At 35.2% G+C, this 21,508-nt stretch overlaps 1 pseudogene; it reads right to left on the reverse strand.

Annotated features, from left to right (window-relative positions):
* Positions 1-14,859: 14,859 nt before the first annotated feature.
* The window catches only part of LOC100734163 (nucleoporin p58/p45-like), a 72,140-nt pseudogene continuing 65,491 nt past the window's right edge, over positions 14,860-21,508 (reverse strand).

Genomic DNA, 21,508 nt, shown 5'->3' on the forward strand with positions numbered 1-21,508 from the left:
GATATTGGAGGTCTCTTTCTACTTCAAAATGAATTTTAGAATTTTTTCTCTAATACTTTAAGCTATACATTGGAATTTTTATTGGGATGGCATTAAATCTGTGTAGCAATTTTGAAAGTATGACCATCTTCATTTGCATTGGCTCTTTCTGCATAAGAACAAGGGATGGATTTCCATTTTTGATAACTTCTTCAGTCTCCTTTTTCAGAATACTGTAGTTCTCAAGTTAGAGGTACTTTACTTCCTGCCTTATATCAATTCCTAGGTATATCATTTTTTTGAATTGCATTATGAAAGGTGTTGTTTTTATAACATCTCTCAGGTAGTTTCTTATTTGTGTATAAGAAAGACTATTGATTTTTAACATTTGAATTTGTATCTAGCTGGGCTAATAAACTTGTTTTAATCTGATTTTATTTTTTTACATTTTAGATATATGTAATGATCTCATTTATCTTAGAGAATTCATACCTGTTCATAATATAATTTGATTTTTTTCATTCACTTACCCTCCTTCAACCCCTTTTTCCTTTTCCACTTTACTTTACTAAATTAGTCATTCATATCTTGGATTTTATTGTTCACCTACTCAAATTATTGCTTTTCTTCAACCTCATTGAATATTTTATTATATGTCTTATTTTCTAATTAAATGCTTAAATCTTCCTAAACATATTATGAACTGGTTTACATAGTTCTTCCTTTATCTCTTCAAAATTTTTTCCCTTTTCATTTTATAGTTCTTTGCCTGTAGCTTCTTCTATTTCAGTACCTGGGGAAACAGCTTTTGAGAATTTAAGGGCTCTGGAGATATCTTTTCCCCAAAGTTTCTCATGTTTCTAACTGATTTTGTGATACAGATTGAAAATTATTTAGAGGTTAGAGAAACTGTCACTACTGTCGAGATCTCTTAGATTTTTTTTCTCTCTAACTGGGCTAGGTCTTAGCGATGCCTAATGTTAAAATAAGGAATTTAACCCACTCTACTGTAGTAGGTTTGTTGACTCTCATCATAGAAAAAAATGGGGCATGCATCAGGAAGGGTTTATTAGAGATTTAGGACACACTTAAGAATTTAGCATAGGATCCTAAAGAAATGGGACTCATTAGCGTTTGCAGCTGTGAATATTTATATCTCTCTTAAAGGAGTGTAAATGCCCATGAAATGGTGGCCCACAACTCAGATGGGTATCAGCATATTTTATAGGCATGTACAGACTTTTTTAAATATATAATTTTAAATTTTTTTTTGCATTTGCTCAACAGGGTTCTTTATCTTGCCATCAGGATCTTGTTCCTTACCTTTTCAGTGAAGCCAGACTTTTATTACTTCTGACAAAGTTTGGTTGTGATGGGTCTGGTAGGAAAGGAATCTGAATTTAAATCAAGTAATACTGGTGTGTATTGCCTTGGATAATGATGGCTAGTTCCTAGAAGTTATAGTCTTCTTTAAAGTAAAATTCTTAATTTATGATTTCCTTTTTGCCTATCATTTATTTTTTATCCTCCCTTATCTCCCTCCTGAAGGCATTGATCTTTTATACTTAAGGGAGTGAAGAACATCCTATGGACTATCTCGAGGAAATTGTTAAGGCTGAGGAGGGGTGTTGGCCCTGCCCACTCAAGGAGAGAATGTTTCATGCTAAGTGATCTATAGGAAACATAGAAATATCAGGTTTCATTGTTTATAGAGACATTATTTTTTGGTAGTCTGAAAAAGAATGCAAATGCAGATGAGGCATTAATCCACAGCAAGAGTAAATCATGTAACTTAAAAAATTAATGCATAGTAGTATAGCCAGAGAAGCTAGAACTTTTTAAAACCAGGTTGTTTTAGAGAAAGAGGATACTGGCTAGTCACCAAAGCATAAGGCAGAGTCTAACTTTGTACCTGTCTGTGAATAAAGAATGTGTAATTCAGAAGATGCATTTTCAGAATTGTCAAAAGTGTACACAGAATACTTTGTTTTGAAAATATGCATGTTTCATCTTGTACTGCTGTTAGAATAACTGTGGTCAACTGGTCTTGAGGAATGGTCTCTCAAAATAATTTTTATTTTCAAATTTAGTAAGGCAATGTGCCACTTTTTTCATTGCTAAGAAAAAATATCTGACATCTAAAGGGAAAGTTGGAAAGGTCTACTTAGATCAAAGTTAGCAGTTCATATTTAGCTGGCTCTAAGAAAGGATGGCACTGGATAGTAAGCAGGCAGAAGGCAGCAAGCAGTAAAAAAAAGCAAAGCAGCAAGCAAAAAGTCAAGTGACCAGGGACAGTTTCTTTCTGTCTGTTTACATTGTATCCAGGTTGCCTGCCCTTGGGGTTGGTGGCACTCACAGTTAGGGTGGGGGACCAATAATCCTACCCACAACTTCTTTGGCTCACTGTGCTCAGTTCTTTCAATTTCCTTGAGAAAATTACTTTCTTGGCTTTTCCAAACTTATCAGTTATGCACTGGAACTTTGACTTAACAATCACAGCTTTGAATACAGCCCCCACAGAGGCACACTAACCTGACCTCCCACATCTCCTCCTAAAATCTAGGTAGAAGATTTCCTGACCCTACAACTATTGCCTTCAATATGCGCCTAAAGTCAGCAACAAGTAGATGATGCCAGAGTCTGTCACCAGCTAGGGTAGTAACTAGGCTTCCTTCCCTCTTGGTTTCAGGGTTTCAGTGCCTATGAACCAAATCCCTGTGAACAATTTTCCTAGATTGCCACCATTCTGGAACATGAAGCTCTGAGTGTTTGTCCTCCAAGCAGTCTTTCAGCTTTGCAATTTTGATGTTGCAAATGATGGAGTCCTGCTCCTTCTTGTGATGTACTTAAAACATCTTCTCTAGTGTCTGCTTCTGAAACACTTGGCTTTTTCTTGATAATCTTTTCAGCAACCAATTTCTCCTCTGTTCTACCTTTTCAGTTGATGTCTTTTCTAGATAATCTTTTCTGGCCCAACTCAAAATATTTTAAATCATTTTTCTGAGCTCTTTGATCTTGATTGTCAGCATAGATTTAAGTCCCCAACTATAGTCTTGTCACAGCCTCAACCTTAGACAGCTTTGAAATTTCTTCTTCAAAGATCAGTTAGTCTGCTCTCTTTAACCTCTGTGTCATGCAAAGTCTCTTGGCAGAAAAACTTTCTGCCAATGCATAACACACATCAGTTGGAGTTCAAGTCAATACTGTCTTTCTTCCTAGCAGAACCCTCCTGAGACTGGTCTTTACACGCAGCATTTCTATCAACATTCTAGCATTTTGAGCCCTGATAAGAATCTCTCATCAAATGCACCTTGGAGGACTGCAGGGCTGCTTCTTCAGCTGTAATTGACAAACCTTTCCAAACTCTTCCTACAAGGCAATTGAAATAGTCATACCAATGACCCCACTCCTGGTATCAAGTTTTGTTTTATTTAATTTCCTCATTGCTGTGACAAAACATTCAACATCCACAGTTTAAGGGAGTGAAGGTTTATTTAGCTCACAGTTTATAGAGATTTCATTTCAGAGTTGACTGAATCCAAGGTAGAGTGTGGCATTATAGAGCAGGCAAGCAGAAACTAGCAAGCAATGAAGAAGAAAGGCAGAAAGCAGCAAGTGACAAGTGTCAAATGACCAGGGACAGTTTCTTCCTGTTCCTTTATGTTGTATCCAGGCTATTTGACCCAAAGTAGGGCACCCATAATCCTACTTACAACTGTGCCAAAACAATCAGTAAACCAAATTAGTAAACACACATATACACTTAATCCCATCACACACTCTAGATATTGCCATCTAAAAAAATTTCCACCTATGACTGCATGCAGCTTTGAGGACACATCTAAACAAAACATCTAAACAAAAGCCATAACAGACACTATCTTTTGCAGTGTTATTTGGAGATTTTGTGTATTGTTATTAGGAGATTTAATGTACTCCATTACACTTGAAATTCTACTTGGAGAATAAGGGCTAAGGTCAAATAATCATATCAGCAAAAACTATTCTGGTTCACAGACATTGAATGAATGGGATGTTAGCTAGGTTCTCCATGATTTTAAACCATGTCCTAATATACATCTTTTATTTATCTTTGAGGCAACTAAGGCCACAGGTTTGTGGTGCAAAGCCAATGGGTACCACTTGAGGCTATCTTATTTAATTCTTGTCTCATAACAGAATAGTGTGATTCTAGCTTTGTGTAGAAATTCATCACATGTTTTAGTGGCATTGATCCATTTAATATAAATATGGAATTTTTCCCCTCACTGAGGAGTGCTGCTTGATTAAGTTGCCATGAGCTAAATATTTCATAGCAGGATTATTTTTTTAATTTTATTTAAAGAAAGTCTAAACAAAACAGAAAATGGGTAGAAATAATACATACATTCAGAGAAAAAATAAACAGTAAGTCACTAGTTGATGTTTACATACTGTCCTTTTACAAATAGCTGTTCAGGATACAAAAGTGGAACATATAAGTGGGAATCCAAACAGTGAGACTGCAAAAAGTTCTGTTTAACTATCCAACAAAAACTTAGTAATATGGTTGTCAATCCTACACACTTAAACATACATGCAGTTAACCATATCTTCATTTATGTTGAGATTAACAAACTAAAGCAGGCTAAAGTCATTCTGAACAAAGAATAACAGTGTTGCTGGATTTCACCTCATGACACTCCAGGATCAGCACTGGGTACTGTAGTGTCTTTTTTTTTAAATTTTATTTAAAGAAAGACTAAACAAAACAGAAAATGGGTAGAAATAACACAGAATCTCAAAGAAAAAAATAAACAGTAAGAAATCACTAGTTGATGATTACAGATTGTCCTCTTACAAATAGTTTTTCAAGATACTAAAGTGGAGCATATAAAGTGGGAATTCAAACAGTGAGATTGCAACCAGTTCTGTTCAACTATCCAACAGGAACTTAGAAATATGGTTATCAATCCTATATACTTAAATACACATGCAGTTATCCATATCTTCAATTATGTTGAGATTGAACAAACCCAAGCAGGCTAATATAACTCTGAACAAAGAATAATACTATTGCTGTGTTTCACATTATGACATTCCAGGATCAGCACTGGGTACTTTATTGTCTCTTTTTCTTCAAAGTATTTGTTCATTTCATCGTGTGCCATAAAATCAGTTCTCATAAACTGCTTATAGATTCTACACATGCAAGAATCTTAACATGTATTTCTATCCTTTCTATATTAGAGGGAGAAACAAAACAAAGCAAGACAAAATAAAACATATTCCTATAAACACATGAAATGAAAAAGACATATAAGACCATTGTACAAGGAGTTCTACCATAGTTCCTGTGTAGTCTCTTATTCTCTTCAATAGAGTTGGCTATATCATCAGACATAGTGTAATTGAATATATCAGTACATAACAGTATTAATAAAAACACAACTTTGTATGTAGTTTAATACTTCAAAAACAGGCAATAATCAAACCAGAATGTGTACCATAGAGTCTTGTCATCTTCAGTGTAGTTGCCTATACTCTCACACTTGATACTATCAATCATATCAGTTTTGAATAAAATCTGTGGATACCAAACAGCAATCAAACAAACCAGATTGAACTAAGATCAGTCATGATAAAACAGTATGATTCATACAGGGCTCCAGATTAAGATAATAGGAAACTGAAGATGATTAGTGTGCTACATCCTGATGTTTTCGGGACAGCTGTATGTGTCCTCAAATCTAATGCAAGTAGACAAACTGGGACAGAATAAAATCTATCAAAAAAAGAATAAAATCTGTCTAAGCAGAGTGGTGTGAGTAATGTGGGTTTTGAATCCTGATACACTATTAACAATATCTTCTACCATCTTTTTTAAAATTGGGGGGAGGGGCAGCCTGCTGTTTACCTAAGTGGTTCCAATCCTTCTCTCTCCTGGACATGATCTCTAATTGTATTCCTTTACCTATTAAAGCCTGTCTTTCCAAGCTATCCACAAATACTGATCTAGTTGCCCCTATTACTCTCTGTCACATAGAGCATTTGTTTTCTCATATGATTTTCAGTCCATGTACTCTTTTTTGTGTTAATTATATTTCCTACAAATAGCATCTCGGTGGACCCTACCTCCTGATCTACTCCACGCGTGGTTCTTTTTTTTATTTAGAGTATAGCAGGATTATTAATCAAAGTTCTCTGTCTCTGTGACTTTTTGATCTTGTAATGTCTCAAAAGAAACAGGTTTAATTTTTGATATGTGAATCCAAGGTAGTTCTCTATATAGTTTGAAAGCTATGAGTGTGCTTATAATGAATTAACAAGGGTCATTTTGTTGAGAGAGGAGCTGATCTCAATGTGACTCTTTTTTAAACTTTAAGTAACATTATAAATTTTAGGAATATTAATTGTAGAGTCTATTTCTGGAAGAACTTAATTTCAATATTTTCATAAATCCTTTTGTGTGTGACCTAGATTATGTAAATACATAATCATTTTCTATGTTATATGATTGGTGACTAGATGAAGTTAGAAATGGCTTCCTTTGGAGTACTTTATGAGTTTAGTTGGAGAGAAACTTTTTGGAAATTTTTAAACTTTAGTAAAGCAATACGTAATAGTTTTAGCCAAAGTTTTCTGGCATAATTTTGCAAAGTGGTTTTGAAAAAGTTAACTCTATACAAACCCAGTTCATGGTTTATAAAACTCGCACAATGAAATCACAACCCAAAAGGAGGTTAGGAGAGTTATTAGAAATAAGGAGAAGACAAACATTTTGGAACATGGAATTTTTACATGGTCCCTCCGTCTAGAAGTTTTGATGGTGAAGCAGAATATGAGAACTGTTCTAATTTTAGTGGCTACCTATTACAAGTGGCTCTTTGAATTTAAAATCACCAATCAAAAATAAGGATCCCTGAATCATTTGCTCAGCATGTAATGTTAAACAGAAATGGATTTCTGGAATCTTGGTATTTTTCTCCTTTAGAATGTCCTGCAGTAGTAGTCTCTGTAAAGTTGAATTAGTGGCTGCAAATCCCCCTAGTTCCTCTTTATCCTGGAAGCACCTTGTTTCTCCATTAATTTCTAGGGACAGTTGTGCAGGATCTATCAATCTTAGCTGGAGGTTATTTTCTTTCAAAGCTTGAATTATTTCATCCCACACTCTTCATGATTTGATGCTTTGTGCTGAGAAGTCTGCTGTAATTCTGATGGGTGTTCCTTTGTAAGTGAGCTGTTTCTTGTCTCTGACAGATTGTAATATTCTGTTCTTATACTGGATTTCTAGAATTTTGATTATTATATGCCTGCATGTAGTTCTGTTTGGGTCATAGATGGCTGGGGTCCTGTAGGCCTCATAGATCTGAGTATCTTTACCTTTTCCCATATTAGGGAAGTTCTCCTTTATTATTTCTGTGAATAGCCTTTGCAATTCATTTGCTTGTATCCCTGCTTCTTCTTTTACATTCTTAATTCTTAAGTTATAGATCCTCTTATCATCTTGTAGCCTTTGTATTGTTACAGCTTGTTTCTTCTTATTTTTAAGAAGTTTTTCCTTTTATGCTCCCACATTAGAAATCTGTGCTCCAGTTCAGGTAATCTATCCTTAGTTTCTTTCAAGCCGTTATGCCAGCTTTCAATAGAGTTTTTAGTTTACTGGTAATCTCTTTGAACCTACTTCATGTATTCTATGTTTTCTCTATTTTCTCCATCAAACAATTCTTCCCTTTTTTCTGTTCTTCCATTCCACCATCTGCTTTTTCTTGGGAGGTGCTTAGCATTTCTTTAACTATTCTACTTATTATCTTGCTTTACTTGGTTAAATACTTCACTTTTGAACTCATCTATGAGGTCCCAGAGATAACACTTTATGTCTGTTCATGCCGTGCCTGATATTGCATGTTTTGTGTCCTCATTCTCCTTTGCATTTACCATTCCTGGATCAATGTTCTCAGGATTGGGGACTGAGGACCCTTTCTTGTTGCTCCCTCTTCCCATACTTTTTGTTCCTTCCATAGAAGTGTATGTAGGAGGCCCAGTTTCTTTCTTTGTTGGTTACAGTTTGTTTGAATTGTGCCAGCTAGGTGTTCTCAACCACTGCAGTGCACTAGGGAGACACAGACCTGGGCAGCCTATGCTGGGCCTGCCCCTCCAGGTCAATCAACCTGTTGAAGGCTTCACTGCATTAGGGTGCACTGCCAGGAGCAGGGACCTGGTTTGGGTTAGCCTACTGGGTCTTAGTGCACGGCATCACCCAGGTCAAGCACTCCCCACCAAACCCACTTGAGAGGGTATTATGTGACTGAAGTCACTGTTGTGTCCTGTTCTGGCTAGTCTCCCTGGTTCCAGAATGTCCTCCGTTGGAGCCTCCTAGTCTATGGAAGGGTCCAAATTCCTCTCACTCACCACAGGTCAATGCAGGGATTCCCACCAGCTCTGCTCTCAATTTGGTTCACCAATTCCTGCTCTCAGAGCTTTCGTATCTCTATCTCTGCTGTGCCCATTCAGATGCAGCAGTGGTGGCAGGAAATTCAAGCCATGGTATCCAGAGGCACAAGTTCTAGCTTTGGCACTGAGACTTTAGCTGTTCCAGTTGTAGCACCGGGACTGCATTTCCAGTTGGTTTCTCTCAGCTTAGTTTATTCCTGGGTCAGCAGGGTATATCTCCCCCTGCTTAGGACTCCCTACACTGCACCATTCCTGGAATCTAAGCTGGCTATCTCAGAGACCCTCGGTAGGTGTGGTTATCTATCCACCATGTTTTCTCAGAAGTCTACTATTTAAATTCTTATCAGTGTAATTGATCATCCAACTCAGACCATTTCCCTAGCTAGCTGACATTAATATGCTAATTAAATAAAATAATTTTTACACAGTTTTAATATGTGCATTTTCCCTTACAACTTTTTGATGCCTGAGAATGTCAAGATATATGAAGATAATAAGTTATTTCCAAGGTATGTGAAACTTTTTTTGTCATTTGGAGAAAAAAGAAAAAACCATTATCACTTTGAAGTGACTCAGAAAGTCCAAACCTAGAATGCTGTCCCTTAACAAAGTTTTAGTGATGTCTTGTACCTTTTCAATCTGGGTAGAATATGTTTTGTCCACCTACAGAAGGTGTGTCTGGGTTAAACCTGTTAGATGATCTTCTTCCAGGAAGGTACTTCATGTTTGCATTGGGTAAAGCATAGGTGGAGTCTTAATTTTTCCTCCTGGATTGTTGTGAAGGTACACAGGGCAAGCCATTGTGACTTTCTGAATAGTGTATTTGAGGCTTCCTCCAAAAAAGAAAAAAAATGAGTAAGGTGTTCAGTGATTCCCTATGTGGTGTTAATCATGAATTTTTAGAATAATTTGCATAGATAAGTCTAAGAAAATATAATTTATAATTTTTTTTAATCTACTAACCATTATGGGGTTCATCTCTGTGCTGCTTTGTCCATTTTTCAAAAATCTCTAAATAGTGTCATTGGCTGCCAATTTATATAGAAATTAATATGAAGTCAGAACAGGCTAGGCCCTTGAGTGAGTCAGTGCAGAAGAAGAAAACATATCAAAACTATGGCTGGAGGCATATCTGAACCAGGCAAGACCTCAAAATTAAAGTCACAATACCAGATTTACATACTTCCCTAAAAAATAAGTGAAATCTTGAGATTATACTGTAATTGATATCATCCATTTGGGATTTTCCACAGAAATAGATCATTATTTTACTAGTGTGGTCCATCTTCTCTCACACATTAAGATGAAGACTAAGAGTATAGATTATCAAATTCCACAGATTTCTACCTCCAAAAGAACAAGATTATAAATTATCAAAATCCACAGATATCAAACTCCCAAAACACATAAAAATTCGCATTTCCCAATTGTACAAAGCTTAATCTTTTGAGCCCCTTTACTCCCTTCTTGAGTTGATTGATCTTCTCTGTCTCTCTCTGTCTCTCTGTCTCTCTTATGTCTCTCTGTCTCTGTCTCTCTGTTTCTCTCTCTCTCTCTCTCTTTCTAAATCTTTCCCACTCTGAACCTTTATTGTTTTCTATAATTCATTCTTGATTTTAGGATCATAAACTTGACACATATAGTTGGGACTTTCATCCCTCCTATATCATCTTGGAAATATCACTGAGTTCTGTGGAAAGAGGGAAGAGTTTGCTTTTATTTTATGGAACCCTGAAATATTTTAGTTAGATTCATTATTGTGACTCATTTAGGTAATTGAAATTGTCATCTTCTTGTTTGTCAGTAGCCTGCATCTTGTCATTTTGTTAAAATGGCAATAGGTTTAAGTTAAAAGCATGGGAGACTATGTTTATCTTTTTCTTTGACAGGATACTTTATTTTTTCAGGCATTGCCTTGTATTCCTGTTTTGTATACATTGCATTTAGACTTACTAGCTATTGACTTTATTTATATTCCTTGCTTGACTTGTTTGATGGTGATTAAATCATTTCTTGCCTCTTTTTAGACAGCAATACTGGGGAAAGGTTGGAGTTTTCCTGGTAGACTTTGAAACTTTAACTGAAATGTGTATTTGTAAAATGCTGTGGATTCTGTTCTTAAATCTAGGACAGAATTTGCTGGAGCAATCTTGACTGATCCCCTCTCTATACTCATAAAGTGGAATGTTGAGCCTGTTTCACTTCAGTTTCCTTTTTGGTCTGTTTCTTCACTTATGAGGAGGCAATCTTAGCTCTTGAGGTCCCTATTCTTCCCAGGCTGAGGGTGATGACTCATGGGCAGATTGCCTCATTAACTCACCATGAGCATGTAAGGAGACCTCTTATCTTTGATCTTTTTGATCATAACTGTAAGTTTATACTTCCTTTTTTACTTGGCCACATGTTTCTGCTAAAGAGAGACAGAGTAAGAAAGAAGGGGAGAGAGAGAGAGAAAGAGATCCTTAAAAGGTTTTAGTCAGCTTTTATCTCCTTTCCAACAACTAAAACCCTCAAGTTGAGCTTATATAAAATGAAGATTTGCCTATAAAAAAGCCACAGGCAGGAAATCATCTTAGATAAAGAACACATGCTTCCAGCTGAGGGGCAGATGAGAATTAGAATTTCACTCATCCTGGAAGACATATATAAGTGCAAAGTCTCTACTCATGTCCTGCATGCAGTTTCCTGTTCAGTGGTTGTGGGAAACTGGACTTGAGATCCAGTGGAATGAACAAGACACTGGTTAACAGCAGAGGAAGCTATTTTCATAAGCAAAACACTTGGATGCAAAACATATTCTGTTCAAGGGAGAATTTCTAAAATACTTTGTAACCCCAGGGGCATCACAGCAAAGTTTTTTTTTTAATGCACATTATGGGGTATGTATAACAAACATATTTACTTTTTAAAATTATTTCTATTGATGAATTATTAATTTTAATTTTATGAATCTTATTAAATAAACTTTTAAAATGCAATGAGTGCTTAGAGTAAATAACAACATTTCAACATTAACTCTTTACCTACGTATAATATCTAAAAATAGCAGAAATAAATTCCTATATCTTTTTGTTTTCCTGTCTTCTATAATAGGACATAATTGACATCTTGTGGTCTTCCTGTTTTCTTATAACTTGTAATATTGTGTCAGTCTGGTCACCAGTCTGCTCCAGAATTCTTTTTCTAAATTTTTGTGGAGTTTTTTTTTTGTGTGTGTAGATACATACTGCTCTTATTCTGTTGTAATTGATCATTTATCAATTCCAGTTTGAATCACCTAAGACAATTTTTCAATGATACTTTTTTTTTTGCTATTTTCTTGTAAAGTATGAAACTATTCGTACCTGACATTTTTAGAATCCAGTGAAACACAACCATTGGCCAATGCTTTGTGTTTTGAATGATATGTTTGCTGTATATCATCAATGATATCTATTCTGCCTTTCAATTTGTTGTAAAATGTAATCATTTCTGGCTTCATTTGTGTTGAGGATTCACTATCAATCTTTTTTATTTACTTGTTTTGAGACAAGGTCTCCCTATGTAGCCCAGGCTAGTCTTGAACTCACTATGCAGCACAGGCTGACCATGAACTCAAAGGATAATCATTCCTCAGCCTCCTGAGTGCTGAGATCAAAGGTGTACAACACCACACCCAGTCTCACAAGAAATTTATCATGGTCTAACATTGACAGTATCAAAGTTACTTTGTGTTTATTTCCCATAATGTAGTCTAGGCTAGGCTAACCTGGAACTCACTGTGTAGCACAGGCTGACCTTGAACTCACAAGATTTTTGACATCAGCTTTCTAAGTGCTGGGATTACAGGCATGCACCACAACACCTGGCTTCACTATCAATCTTATCTTCATAGTGTAATGCTGAGATTATTAATACTCCTTTGCTCTCCTTTACCATATAGGAGGCCAATGTTGTCTTTCTGAAATTAAGATACTATATTATACATTTCTCTATTGTGAACTTGCAACATTTTTTTCAGTAATTTTCACTTTGTTCATGTGAATAATTTCTGTACTGATCAATTAGTATTCTTTTAGTGAGTATAACATCAATTTGTAACACATGAACCAATTGTTGAATGCCACATTTGGATTACTTCCTGACATAAGTACACAAGACTGTTCATAAAGTAATTTGTTTTTTCTTTCATAAATGAAAACTTGGTGGCTAAGTTCAAGGATAAATTTCTAAATTCAAGTTGTAAAATGTCTTCACATCTACCAGGGGATATATTCTTATATCATATTTGGAAGGGAATATTTTTCTTTAGTATTTTTAAGAGAAAAAAATTAAATAATATTTCAAAGCACAAAATTAAAGGGTAAAAACAGCCAATACATTGCATTTTATTATCTTTAATTTAGTTACTCAGAGTACAAGGAAACTATATTTAATTACCCAAACAATATTAGCACAAATATTTCTTTTCAAAAAACTAAGAGAAATCAGTAGTATGAATATCTTATGTCTCACACTAGGGAGACAATACAAAGTTTAAACATGTGATTCTGATTTATTTCACTTATTTATTTTTAAGATTCAAAGCAACTGACACAATAAATTTTCTTGTTTGCATAACAGTGTACACAAAATGGAGACAATGAAAACACATTGAAATGCATCACAAGTTAATATGTTGCAAATTTCCAGTCAGTCAACATGTTAAAGAGTAAAATATATAAAGAAAAAAAAACAATAAATATATAAATATTCAGATTTTTACAGGAAAATGCAATGTCCTTTTTTCATTTGTCAATTTTGTCCTGACTCAGCCAATGATACAAAAACACAAAATCAGACCTTTTTCCTAACCTCTCCTATGATTTGGATCTGAAGATTATAGTGGTAGAGAAATATACAAGAATAAAACATATTTAGTGCTCAGAGACAAATAGTTTTCCTTTTAATGCATAAAGGTGCAAAGATTTCCATTCAAAAAAAAGCTAATCACTGAAGTATATGGATAAATAAAACAGATTTGACAACACTATTAAACTCGACTAATGATATACTAAAAATACATGTGTGTACACATATTTATGTATAAAATAGCTATTTCAGAAAAAAAGTTACCTTGGTGAAAATGATTCAGAAAATAGTCACTGATGCACATTATATACAAAACTTTCTGCATAAAAAATTGAGCTGTTTTGGATGAGATTCCATGTTTATATCCCTTATGAAAACTATACTTGAAAAATAAATAAGCCTACCTAATGGGTTCTCTATGAAATTGTGACTAATATTCTCTTTTATCCACATGTCACCACTAGGAGTAATACAAATAAATACTACACAGATGCAACCTGACATGCCTATGCTGTTTCTAGAGCTCTGTTCCCTGTTAAGTAGAGTTGCTGCAAAGAATATTTTTATTTCTAAAATACACTGTTTATCTATTCCAAATTAAGCACTTAAACATTGAAAGGCTGAGAAGCCACTCCGTTTGGTGTCAGTCAGTATCAATAGCTCTATAAGAAAGAGTTCTGTATTGGAATAGTTAGAAAAGTTTTCACTAAAACTAAGAATGCATCCTTAACCTGCATAGACTTAATTTGACTTAATAGCTCTTTGCCCCCACAACACTATTCTGGTGTTCAAATATATGTGCTTCTGAGCGCCCATTGCAGATATGCAAAGAGTTCCTATAGAAGTTCCTATAGAAGTGATAAGAAAATATATAAGGAATCAAAGTCTATTTGATGAGTTTTATAGCATTCTCCATTTGGAGTAGCTGCTAAAGGTCAAGGTAGAAACAAAAATGGAAAAGACTGGGTTGGTCAAATATTTACACCAGTAACTAGTAAGTCTTTAAGCAAACAAAATGAAAGGGTACATCTCTAGTTCATAAGCATAAGCAGTGAGGATTTGAAAAATTAAATACCTTTAAAAAGGGAGAACAATCTGAGGCAAAAGTTGCGGGTCTGTAAATATATATATTTTATATGCACATATGATTGTTTTATTTTGTATATATTTACATACATATTCACAAGATGACTTTCAGTGTAGTTTAAAAGGTCTGCAACAAGGAACAAACTAATTCTAGTATAGGCCCTAGACTTCATACTATCATATATAAGAAACCAATGTGCATATATTCACATAATGTAAACTTTATGAACAAATACATTACATTAACAGTAATAAATTTTAGGCTATTGAGTTTTTACTGCTACCAATTAGTGATGTAATCACTCTTGTTACATACAGAATCAAAAATAACAACAAAAGAACACCAGCTAGATTTTAAATTCACAAGAAAAAAATGTTCAGTGTAGCAAACAAAGTTCAGATTCAGAGTAGGGAAAAATATCAAAATTTAATAGATTTCCTTGGAAGCAATTTAATTACTGCATCATTAGAAAAATACACTCATAGAATGATCCATGATGCTAAGGGTTCTCTCAGGATATCCACCCATGTTTATCTCTTTTGTCCTTTGTTTCCAGCTGGAGGATTCTTCAGCTGAAGGAGCTGTCCTCCTGTTTCAAAACCTGCAAATGCAGGACTGTACACCACAAATGTCAAACCAGCTGATGCTATGATGCTAGGATTTCTGAAGTTAAATTCAGATGTATGTGAGCTGCCAAATTCCGCACTGAGACTGCCTGAATGTTTATTTGTTGTTCTAAATCCAAATGTGGAGTCCCCTACATTGCTGGATCCAAAAGTAGAGGTGGTTTCAAATCCTCCAAGGATTTGAAGAACCTAACCCACTTGATTGTAAGCCAGTGCCAAAACCCGGGCTGAATGGCGTTCCAAAACTAACTCCCAGAAATGGCTGTGGACCTGTAGCAGGCTATTATTGCTGTGTAAGTATTGCAGCCACAGCAATTGCTGCTGCATTTGGCATGGTGCTGAAGGATGTGGGTCCAGTGGTAACTCTGGGTGTATTCTGCCACTTCTTAGCTTCTGCTGCCTGGCATCAAACATATCTACAGCATCCCCCAAGAACATTTTCCTGTAGCCAAGGTACTGCTCATTGAGCACCTTTACATTTTCATGAATAGACTGAAGTTGTGCAACTAAAGCTACAAATGTTTGATATATTTTCTCCATAGCCATTGACAAATCTTGAAGAGTTATCTGTGAATTATTTGCTTGAGTGGAAAGATGGTTTTTTAGTTGTTTAATTTGCTATCTGTATTGTTGAACCAAGATTCTGAAATAGTCAGCAGGAACTGCATTCTCATTGGAGTCCAAGAGATGTCTTCCAGGTTCTTAAGGTTATTTTAGCATTCTTTAACTCCTAAGCAATTTCTATTTTCAGTTTGTCAATATTGAGTGTTTCTACGTCACCTACTGGAAGCCAATGACAGAAGCTGTATTAGAGCTTTTACATCTCCTTGTACTTTAAACATAGCTTTTGAAAACATTCTACTAATTTCCTCTTGAACCTGCTTTTGCTCCTTCACAAATTTGTGGAGGTTTTCAATATCCTGGCAAATAACAGGAGGTAGATTTTCATCTTTCAGTGCTTTACTATCCTTTGATCTTGTTCCTGTTTTATCACCCTTTTTACCTGATAAGCTACTAAAATCTTTAACACCAAGACCTTCGTTGCCTGCAGTTGAAGTAGCTACAGTAGTTCCCACAGTCAAACCTAATGCATTCTGTCCATGTCCTGATGTTTCCAGGTTTGTACTTTGGAAAGTGAACCTCCCAAGCCAGCTAAGGTCCCCCCTAAAGAAAGGCCTGTAGACACAGTTGTAGTTGTAGATGTTGTCCCCCTCCAAATTGTTTAGGGTAAATCCTGTAGATGCTGTGGGAGTCAGTGTCAGAGTAGATGAAAGAGTAAGACATCTAGCTGAGGTAGAAGTAATTGGTAGAGCAAATGATGCAGCAGATGCTGTTAGTTTATTGAATCCTAAACTGAAGCCTGTTGTGGATACAGATGTAGTAGCTGGCATTCCCGGAGTTAATTCTGTAGTTACAGTTTTTACTGTTCCTGTATTTGTTCCTCCTAGAGTGAACCCAGTGGCAGGCTTAGATCTAAAGAGTCCTCCAGTTCCAACTTCAAAAGCATAAGTAGCATTTACAATTGCTGGAGTAAGGTTGCTTTCAAAGATTGAGTCCCAAGGGTTGCTAGATGCTCTGGCCCCGAAGGAGATACTGCTGCCTGTGCTGGTCCCACTGGTGGCAATGGTGGTAGAGCCCACGGGTGTGGACCCAGAAGAAACCTAGGGACATGGCTGCTCCAGGTTCAATATGGTCAACAAACTGAAAGGGGACTGGTCACTCTCACCTCACAGCCAAGGTATATCAAGCAGCATCTTTTCAACCTAGCCCTGTCCTGGCAGGAATGTCAACATCCAGGGTCTGGAAAAGCATGCCAGCCCCTATTCTACTTGTGAATATGCTCTCTAGTTGCATTCATTTACCTATGAAAGTATCAAGTTTCTCCTTCTTGATGGCTGAGTAATACTTCATTGTAAAAATAAAATAGTGCCACAACTTTTCTGTCCATTTCACAGTTGATGGACATTTAGGTTATTTCCAAGATCTAGGTATAATGAATTGTGCTACAACAAACATGCGTGCACATATAATGCTGTGCTATGATGCTTTTAATTCTTCTGAGAAGATACCCAGAAGAGAAATGGGACCTCCAGTCCCAGTCTTTTGAGGAACCTCCACACTGATTTCCAGAGTGGTTGCAGCAATCTGCATTCCAATCAGCAGTGGAGAAGGGTTCCCTTTCCCCACAGCTTCTCCTTTTCTGTGGATTTCTTGAAAATAACCATTCTATCTCAGATTAGGTGGAAACTCTGTGTTGTTTTAATTTGCATCTCTCAAATGACCAGTGAGGCTAAACATCTTTTCCTGTATTTATTTGCTGTTTCTTTTTCTTCATCTGAGAAGGGTGCATGTATTCATCTAAAATGCCATTTTTGATTTGGTCTTTAAATTTGGGATGTCTGATTTTTTTATATGTTCTCCATAGAAATCCTTTGTCTGAAGAACAACTGGCAAGCATTTCATTCTGTTGGTGAGTTATATTGCTGTGCAAAATCTCTTTAATAAGATGATATCCCAGTCATTGATTCTTTATGATACTTGCTGTGTGTTTGGGGTTCTATTCATGAAGTATTTGCCAATAATAATGCCTTCAGGACCATTATCTATTCTATCTCCCAGTAGACTTAATATTTCTGTTTTATTATTTAGGTCATTGAACCATTTTTTAAATTTCTTTTATTTTAAAAAGAAAGTCAGAAAAGGAAAACAAAAAACAAAAGAGATAAACAACAACAACAAACTCAAAACAATAACAATTTAGGTTTTTAAAACAGAATGAAAGAAATTTAACAATGGTTGTTATATTGCATGTTGTTCTTTTTTCAAACAAAGGAAATAAAATTTAAAAAATAGAAAAACAGAAAAAAGTAGACGAATAACAAATTCAAAAAAAATTAACATCATAAAATTGCTATTTGATACATTATTGTCATCTTAAAATAGTTGCCAAAGTCACAACATCAAAGCATAAAAAGTGGCTAGACACTCAAACACTGACAGTTCAAACCCCTCTGTTCAATGATCCAACAGAAAATTAGTATTATGGTCATCTATCTTACACACTATACATATCGTTATATCCTTTAGAGCACTTTCCTTCCCTTTCACTTTCACAATATCTACTATACTTTGGAACACATTATTCTGTCAGTTTTATTATTTTTATGCTAGAGAGACAATGTGATATTTACTAATATGAGTTTTGTTTATTTCACTAATGAGGATATTCTTAAGTTGCCTCCATTTACCTATAAAGGACTCAAAATCATCCTTTTTTATAGCTGAGTACTATTCCATTGTATATAAATACATTTTTTCATCTACTTTATGGTTGATGGGCATTTTGGTTGTTTCCAAGATTCAGCTATTACAAATTGTGCTGCTATGATCATGGATGCACATATATCTCTGTGACATGACATTTTTAATTTTTCTCAGAAAATACGCAGGAAGGGAATACCTGGATTGAATGGAACCTCCAATCCTGGTTTTTTGAGGAATCTCCATACTGATTTCCACAGGGTTTGTGCCAGTCTGAATTCCCATCAACAGTGGAGAAGTGTTCCTTTTTCCCTGCATCCTCACCAGCATTTGTTATGAGTTGTTTTCTTGATGGTAGCCATTCTTTCCAGGGCGAGATGAAATCTAAACACTGTTTTAATTTGCATTTCTTGAATGGCTAGTGATGGTGAACATTTCTTCATGTATTTATTTGCCATTTGTATATCATCTTCTGAGAACTGTATGTTCATTTCTGATGCCCATTTTTGGAGAGGGTCTTTGAATTTGAGAGTGTGATGTTTTTCAATTCTTTATGTGTTCTGGAAGTAAGTCCTTTGTCTGAGGGATTGTTAACTAAAATTCTGTCCCATTCTGTGGGTTTTCTTTTCACTTTGTGAACCATTTTGAATTTAATTACGCTTTGGTGAAAGATATGCATCCAATTTTAATTTTTTTATTTAAAGAGAAAAGAGAAAGTAAATAAAAGAACAAAGCAGTAAAAGGGTACAAGTAATACAGAATTTCAAGAAAAAAATATACAATAAGAAATCACTAGTTAATAGGTTACATATTGTCATCTTAGAAACAGTTGTCCAAATTATAAAATTAAAGCATATAAAGTGGACATTCATACAGTGAGATTGCAGACAGTTCCATTCAATGATCCAACAAAAGCTCAGTAATATGGTTTTCCATCCTACACACTCAAACATGCCTGCAGATATATCCCTTAGTCCACCTTCGTTTCCTCTCTTTTTTACATTAATAATGACACTTTTGGGATTTTTTTACTCCCACAGTTCTTATTACTTTTTTTGAAGAGAATAAAACCAAATGTGACTAAACAAAACAGAGTCGGTTAGAACAGAAGGATGGACATAGTACATGATGCAAAAATAGAATACCAGGTGATCAAAAATGGTTACCATTGTGCCTCTTGCTATTTTTAAAAAGAGTTGCCTATATCATCAGGTATATAGAATTTATCAAAACAGTACATAACAAGACCAATAAAACCTTCACTGGAGACCTTACAGGACTTCAAAAGAAGATAATAGTCAAACCATAATGGGCATCATAGTAAATCTTATTGCCTTCAAGTGGTTGTCTATACCCTCAAACTTGATACTATCAAACAAAATAGAATATAGTAAAATCAGACAGAACAAGATGGGGAGAGCAGTACTGGGGTTCAAATCAGGTTAATAGGAAAACAAAAAAAGTTACTATAATATATCCTGCTATTTTTTAATTTAGTTTTCCTTTAATTGAGAAAAAATAAGAAAAAATAGATTAATTTTAAAAACGGGGGTAGATTGAGATAAAAGAGGACATTATAACAGAACAACACAGGTCAGAACTGAACAATTTCAGCATCATTGTGTTTCACCACCAGATAATCTAACATAATAGTAGTCACCATAGTGCCGCTTTCCTTGAATTATTTGAGTATAACTTCGTATACTACAGCATCAAGCACATCAAGACAGTGTGAAGCCTTCCAAGAAAATGAAAAAATTACAGGGTATTTGGAACCAGTGAATAGAAAATGAACAACAGTTTCTATATTATATCTTTGCCTATAAAAATTTTTGTTTATACTGGGACATATGGCAAATTTTGGTAAGATACAACATGTTAAAACCAGTGAAAACAGATGTACAACAGCTTGATAAGACTTCAAAACAAGATGATATTAAATCAGCACTAGCTTTTATGATGTGTTGTTTTCTTCAAAATAGCTGTTCATACTATCACAGATAATAACATTGAACAACCCAGGTTAAAACCATTGCAATTAATGAGTGAAAACGGTATATTGCTTCAAACCAATATGATTGGGAGTCATAATTACCACATACTTTTATGTATTCTTATCATTTCTTACACTAGGAAAACTATTTGTATTTATACATATGAGTTTAACTTATTTCACTTATGAGTATGGTCTCAAGCTGCATCCATTTATTTATAAATATCTCAATGTGATCATTCTTTATAGCTGAGTAGTACTCCATTGTAGAAAAATACCACTTTTTTATCCATTCCTCAGTTGATGGACACTTAGGTTGTTTCCAAAATCTGGCTATTATAAATTGTGCTGCTGTAAACATGGGTGTACATATATCACTGTGGTATGATGCTTTCAGTTCTTCTGGGAATATGCCTAGAAGTGGAATAGCTGGGTCAAATGGGGCTTCCAGTCCCAGCTTTCTGAGAAATCTCCAGACTGACCTGCACAATGGTTGCACTAGTCTACACTCCCACCAACAGTGCAGGAGAGTTTCTTTTTCCCACAGCCTCTCCAGCATTTGTTGTTGGTGGTTTTCTTGATCTTGGCCATTCTTTCAGGAGTGAGATGAAATCTCAATGTGGCTTTAATTTGTATTTCTCTAATGACTGATGATGAACATTTTTCATATATTTATTTGCCATTTGTATTTCTTCATCTGAAAATTGTTTATTCATCTCAGATGCCCATTTTTGGATTGGGTTTTTGAATTTTGGAGGTCTGATTTTTTAATTATTTATATGCTTTAGACAGAAGTCCTTTGTCTGAGGGGCAGTTCACTAAGAATTTTTCCTAGTTTGTGGGTTTTCTTTTCACTATGCTTGAGATTTATTTTGTCATGCAGAAACTTTTTAATAAGAGCTGATCCCAATTATTGACTCTGGGAAGTATTTCCCGTGCGGTTTGAGTCCTGTTTATGAATTCTCTCCTACTCCTATGTCTTCGAGGTTTTTACCCAATCTGTCTTCCAATAGATTCAGTGTTTCTGTTTTAATATTTAGATCTTTGATATATTTAGATTTTACTTTAGTACATGGTGATAGGCATGGGTCTAGTTTTAGTTTTTGGCATATGGAGAGCCCGTTTTTCCAATTCCATTTAATAAAGATACTGTCATTCTTCCAGTGAACATGTTTGGCCCATTTATCGAAGATAAGGTGGTTGAGTGTATTTGTAGTTGTGGTTGTATCTTCTAATCTATTCCACTGATCTTTGGCTCTGTTTTGGTTCCAGTACCATGCTGATTTTACTACAGTTTCT

This window comes from Cavia porcellus, unplaced genomic scaffold (genome assembly GCF_034190915.1).
Source record: "Cavia porcellus strain 051 isolate PalLab524CR breed Dunkin Hartley unplaced genomic scaffold, mCavPor4.1 scaffold_3, whole genome shotgun sequence".
NCBI lineage: Eukaryota > Metazoa > Chordata > Mammalia > Rodentia > Caviidae > Cavia > Cavia porcellus.